Genomic DNA, 6,000 nt, shown 5'->3' on the forward strand with positions numbered 1-6,000 from the left:
CATGTTCAAACTATATGATTGTGTACATTTATCGGAACCTGCAGTTGCCTAACAACAGGTACATCCCTGTCAAGTTTCCCAGGTCCATGTGTGATGTGCTATTCCAGTCCAGGTAATTTCTTTGAATTCTAGGATTTGCAGTCTTATTTATGCCATGAAAAAATAAAAAGAATTACAAGTCCCAAAAATCAATGGAAAAAAACCTGGACTGGAGCTCGACATCATGCATGGATCTAGGAGACTTGGCAGCTATAAGGGCGATTTATATAGCTAGGGTCAATTGAAAAGTCCCCAAGGCTCACCCTGCCTCCCGCCCCCCATAAAATGTATTGCCTCCTACGACCCCAATCTTGACACCGTGTATTGTCACAGATAAGCAGGCCACCCCATTCCTAGTTACATTTCAGTTTATTCTCAGACATACACTTAAGCCATTTTTTTAAAACCAGAAACCCATCAATTTCAGGCAAAACCATAAGCAAAGATTCCGATAACCCAACGCCTCCGTTCAGACAATTACACCTACCCCTGCATAAACTCGCCGATTTGATAGCGTTATCCTTTACACCAACAACCACACTGCTACATATTAGCCACTAAGGCACCCATTCTGACAAATGTAACATATCCCCGATACGCCCACCTATATACCCACTCCTCCCGCCTCCGATGTGCCCGAGAAACATTCAAACGCAAACATGAAAGTGACTGAACCCGCCTCTTTTTTTAATTTTACTGCTAAAACTCACCACTGCGCACTGTCACCCGGCCTTCATGTCTCTTGGTGACGTCGGATGCCACCACCAGGTCCCTACAAGCCTTCACCCCTTGACAGCTGCCCCATTGACACTGACGCAACGTGGCCCGGTGCTGAATAGGCTCGTCAGAGCTCTCGAGCCATGGAAAGCGACGACGGATGAATATAGGAAAAGAGCACCAAGAAATGTACGCCAGTTTCTTCAGTTAGATGGTCACCTCTTAGCGTCGTGATCTCTAGGGAACTTCACTAAAAAAGCCTGCTTAGAAAGTAAGCTTTTTTTTTTATTTGAACAATGTGACATTTTTATTTTTAATTGAATAGTTTATCAAGCCTGAATGGCAATTTCGTCTCCTATATTATATTTTAAATGTTAAAATATTTTGCTCTTTATTTTATGAATATTAGAAAGGTTAATAAACAAAAATAGGAATATGTGAAGGTTTCAGTAATGTAATGGTTTCGATAGTTTTTGCTCGTCCACTTGACTTGTGAGTATTAACATAAAAGAGGGACTCGTGGAGCGATGGTGGAAGCCATATTTGATCGGACTAGTTTGGCCGAAGTGACTAAAATGTACCTGGCTTGAGCGAACAGAGAAATCCTACACGTAGTGTTAATAAAACAACAAATCTATGCAAGTACTAATTATCCATGCTCTTTACTACTTCATTGGAGGGAACCGGGAACATTTCCAACATAGCTAAATTGGGGAGGGTTTTGTGGAAAAATGGCGAAAAGGTGCTTAGGAAGAAACTGTATTGTTTCCACTAAAAACGGCCTCCGTGCCTTTTGCATTTTTCAAGGAAGGAGTTCGTTTCTGTGTCGAGCGTAAGCGTAGGGCCTCTTGTGTACTTCAGTATACTTCTTGTTAGGGCAAGCGTAAGCCTCTTGCTTGCTTCCTATTGGTCAGTCCTGTCTCTTTGTCCCTCTTTCAAAGCAGGGACTTATGTATAGTGAAAAATGTCCTAGCTAACGAGAAGGAAAGTTTCAATTCTATTAAGGACAGGGAGGTGAGGATTATGCATTACTTTCTTCACTTTATTTCAACAGCATATTCAAAGGGAAAACGTAATAAAGTAAAAAACAGACAAAAACTACAAGTCCCATGAGTCCAAGGTGTAGAGGCTGTCACAGACCAATCACAGCACAGTCCAGTATATATATATATATATATATATATATATATATATATATATATATATATAAATGACGTCCCTTCCTGTTCCTCTTCTTCACTGGAGGAAGTTAAAGGTGGAAGTATGTTAAACCAATTCTATGTCAGGACCGGAGGCTTCGGATTATGCTTCTCTTCACTTTACTGACAAACACAGCAGCCAATGAAAGTGTAACAAATTCAAAACTACAAATCCCATGAACCCCAGTCCACCAATCATGGGTCTATACTGTCCATAAATAGCCTGAACGCTATAGTCTTTCCTCTTTCTTTGCTGTTCCAGCTGCCAGTTAAGTGCAGCGCGCGTCTTGTGCTTGTCTTTATTCATTATCTCTTGTTTAACGCGAGCGCGCTAGCGAGCGTTTATTATTATTCTATTGTGCCTCGATCGCATATTAGTTGCCAAACTATTGTTTTTTCCCGCCGGCGTGGAGTGGGGGCAGGCCGTTCTCGATGAGCCTAGGCTCGCCGAGTAGAGGACGTTGTCCTCTTTCTACTCCTGTGCTCGCGCATGCGCGTTGAGAGAAAATCAGAAGATCTTCATTCCGATCGCTGACTCAACGCGCGTGTGCTTCGGGGAAGCCAGAACTTGAAAAAATAACTCTCAAACGGCCAGCGATCGCCCGGTGGGGCTGCAATAATACAATCAGAGCTCTGCTAAGGGGACAATAGAATATTTTTCCTGGTCTACTCCGTTTTTCAACATAACACAGGTTAAACTCTATAAGCAGGTGGCCCCCTCCACAACAGACTGCAGTTACTACTGTACAATATAATTATAAAAATCTCCTGCTCAGGGTTTTTTTTTTTGTTTTTTTTTTTGTCCCCCCCTTTTAACTCCTCCTTTACCAATAACTTTAACATGGCGTACTACGCCAATGATGATGAGCAGTATGAAGAACTGCAAGAGATGCCAGTTGAGCACCAAATGGAGGAAAGACTTGTGGAGGCACTTGGTCACCACGTTCAAGACTCCGTGAATTGGGCCCTAATCCAGGCCCTGAAACCCTTTACACAACCTCTGTCGAACTTTGCAAAAAGGGAATTTTTGGGTGAGAATAGCCAACAACCTCGCCTTCAATCCGGAGATTCCGGTGAAACAATGGCTTTACACCTGCAGCGTTCAAATGGTAGCTCTTCTGCAGAAATCCTGTCGCAAATGGCAACATCTGTGTTGCACGACCATGCCTATGGAGGTTTTCCCCAACCTCAAGAACCATCATCCAACTTCCTGCAATCCTCGCAGTCTAGCTATCAAGATCCTTCTTCCTCAAAGTCAGACTCAGACGAGTCTCAGGCAGATCCCCCAACCGGGCAAAAAACAGCGCAAGACACAACACAATATGCCCGAGAACAATCCTCCTCAGGGCAAAAATCTGCTATTTTCTCCGGAGGATATTATCCATCCTCGTTCCACAGAATGGACCCCTAACCAAGAGGTCGCCAATTATGTCCAAGATCGACTACGTAAAAGCTTTGAGAAGGAGGTGCGCAACACCCTTCGGTCAGAATGCCCTCGGCCTTCCCTTCTCAGGAAAGTAGCAGAAACTCCCGAATTAGACCCAAACATGGCGACTTTTCTTCGAAAGTTCGCTAAAGACCCAAATAAGGGCCTGGATCGTGCCTGGAGAGGATGCCAGGACAAATTACTGGACGTGTCAGGTCCCTTAACAAAAATCTTGGATCTAGCCATTCAAGCTAAGGAAGCAGAGGCTCCGTTAGACACGACCGCAATCCTACAATGGGCGCAGAGAGCAATCTGCCTTCTTGGCGATGCCAACTGCGCCATGTCAACGGAACGGCGACGAACATTTTCTCCCAGCCTGGAGACTAATTACACAAGACCCATGGGTTCTCCAGACAGTTCAGGGTTTCCAACTAGAATTTTACGCCCCTCCGAAGCAATCGACTCCTCCTATGCCTCTCCTTTTTTCCCTTGTAGATCGCAAAACTATAGAAGAAGAAATACTCTCACTCCTTCAAAAAGGAGCGGTGGTGATGTCCTCCCCACATCCTCGAGGCTTCGCCAGCACAATCTTCTTAGTCCAGAAGAAGGGCGGGGGAGCCAGATTGGTCCTGAATCTCAAACATTTCAACTCCTGGATGGTGTATCGCCATTTCAAGATGGAGGGCATTCACCTCCTCAGAGATCTTCTAAGAGACAAAGACTGGAGGACGCTTACCTCTCAATCCCAATCTTTGCCCCTCACAGACGTTTCCTCCAATTTCAATGGGGTTCCCATTGGTTCGAGTTCAAGGTTCTGCCCTTCGGCCTCTCCTCAGCACCCTGGTGCTTTACCAAACTCTTACGTCCTGTGGTACAATTCTTAAGAGAACGAGGAGTACGTATAATTATTTACCTGGACGACCTTCTAATTATGGCCCAAGAGAGGGATCTCCTTCTGACCCATTTAAATTGGACGCTGCAGTTGCTCCAAGACCTCAGGTTTGACATAAATTCCGAAAAGTCCTGTCTAGTACCAACTCAGAAGATAGAATTCCTAGGGTTCCAAGTAGATTCTTTAGCAGCGCTATTAATTCTTCCGATCAGCAAACGAAACCTGATCAAGAAAGAGTTGAGGAGAGCGCTTGCCTCTCCAACTACTGTATATCATTAAGGACGTTAGCATGCCTTGTTGGTCTGTTAGCTTCGTCCATTCAAGCGATCTTTCCGGGCCCCCTACATTACAGAGCCCTGCAGAGGTTGAAGATTCTACACCTGCAGAAGGGCCTTCAATACTCAGAACTAGTTCCCCTTTCGGTAGAAGCCAGGACAGAGATGTCATGGTGGCTAGACCACATGGATGCATGGAATGGCAGAGCAATTTTTCCGTCCAGTCCGGACGTAATAATAGAGTCAGATGCCAGCCATTGGGGCTGGTGGCACGTTGCGGCCCAGTGGAGACCGGGGGTCGTTGGTCTCAGGGGGAGTTGGCTTTCCACATCAATTGCCTGGAACTCCTTGCAGGATCCTTTGCCATCAAGTCCCTGGCCCCGCACCGGGCTCATTGTTGTATCCTTCTGCGGATGGACAATGTCTCCGCGGTCAGACACATCAATCGCCTGGGGGGGACCAGATCTCGCCTCTTAGCAGAGATAGTGAAAGAATTCTGGCATTTTTGCCTCAGCCAGAAGATTTCAGTGGTAGTGGAATACATTCCGGGCATTGCCAATACAACAGCGGATTGGAACTCGCAATTTCTCCGGGATGGCAGCGACTGGAAACTCAATCCAGACATGTTTCAAGCCCTTCAACTTTGTTGGGGGACATGCCAGATGGATTTATTTGCCTCCCGATTGAACAGTCAGGTCGCTTGTTTTTTCAGTTGGAGGCCGGACCCTCAGGCGAAGGGGACGGATGCCTTTCTAAAATTATGGCCGAAGAATCTCCTTTATGCCTTCCCCCCGTTTGTGATGATTCCTCGCGTCCTGGCACAAGTGCATCGCCAACGCTCGGAAATCATTCTAATAACTCCCTGGTAGAGTGCTCAGCCATGGTTCCCTATGGCAATTAACCTATCGTGCGACCTCCCGGTGAAGATTCCATGGTCAGTGGACCTTCTCAGGGACCCATTGAACAATTCTCATCCTGTAATGGTGCAGGGACTGCTACCCCTGATGGCCTGGAGACTTTCAGGCGACGATGACAAGTGCCGGGAGTTTCGGAGTCAGCAATGTTCTTCTTATCCCAATCTTGGGCCCCTTCCACTCAGAAAAGATATGAACAAGCCTGGAGGAAGTGGGTACGTTGGTGCAGTTCAACGAGTGTTGATTCCCCTGGGGTCAGAAATTCACGTCATAGTCAATTTCCTCTCGGAATTGGCTTCCCAGGGTTTGGCATATAGGACAATTAACAATTGTCGCTCAGCTCTTTCGGCTGGTCACCCTCATATCCAAGGGAAACCGGTTGGAGAACACCCTTTAATCTGCAAATTACTTAGGGGTATTCGTATGGTAAAACCCCAGCAACAGAAATATTCTTCCTTATGGGACGTGAACATTGTCTTAAGATTCCTCAGGAATTGGTCGGATAATGAAGGCTTATCTCGCAAGCAATTATCTGCAA

At 45.8% G+C, this 6,000-nt stretch overlaps 1 protein-coding gene across 4 annotated transcripts in view; it reads right to left on the reverse strand.

Annotated features, from left to right (window-relative positions):
* Positions 1–883, reverse strand: part of ENTPD4 (ectonucleoside triphosphate diphosphohydrolase 4) — a 187,105-nt gene extending 186,222 nt beyond the window's left edge. For 2 of the 4 annotated variants that reach the window (XM_069214124.1, XM_069214123.1), the window contains exon 1: positions 750–883. The gene's annotated coding sequence lies outside the window, so the exon portion shown is untranslated. The remainder of the gene's footprint in view (positions 1–749) is intronic. The other 2 variants (XM_069214122.1, XM_069214121.1) reach the window with 1 other exon arrangement.
* Between the last annotated feature and the right edge of the window lie 5,117 nt (positions 884–6,000).

The sequence above is a fragment of the Pleurodeles waltl genome, chromosome 11, assembly GCF_031143425.1.
Source record: "Pleurodeles waltl isolate 20211129_DDA chromosome 11, aPleWal1.hap1.20221129, whole genome shotgun sequence".
Classification (NCBI taxonomy): Eukaryota; Metazoa; Chordata; class Amphibia; order Caudata; family Salamandridae; genus Pleurodeles; species Pleurodeles waltl.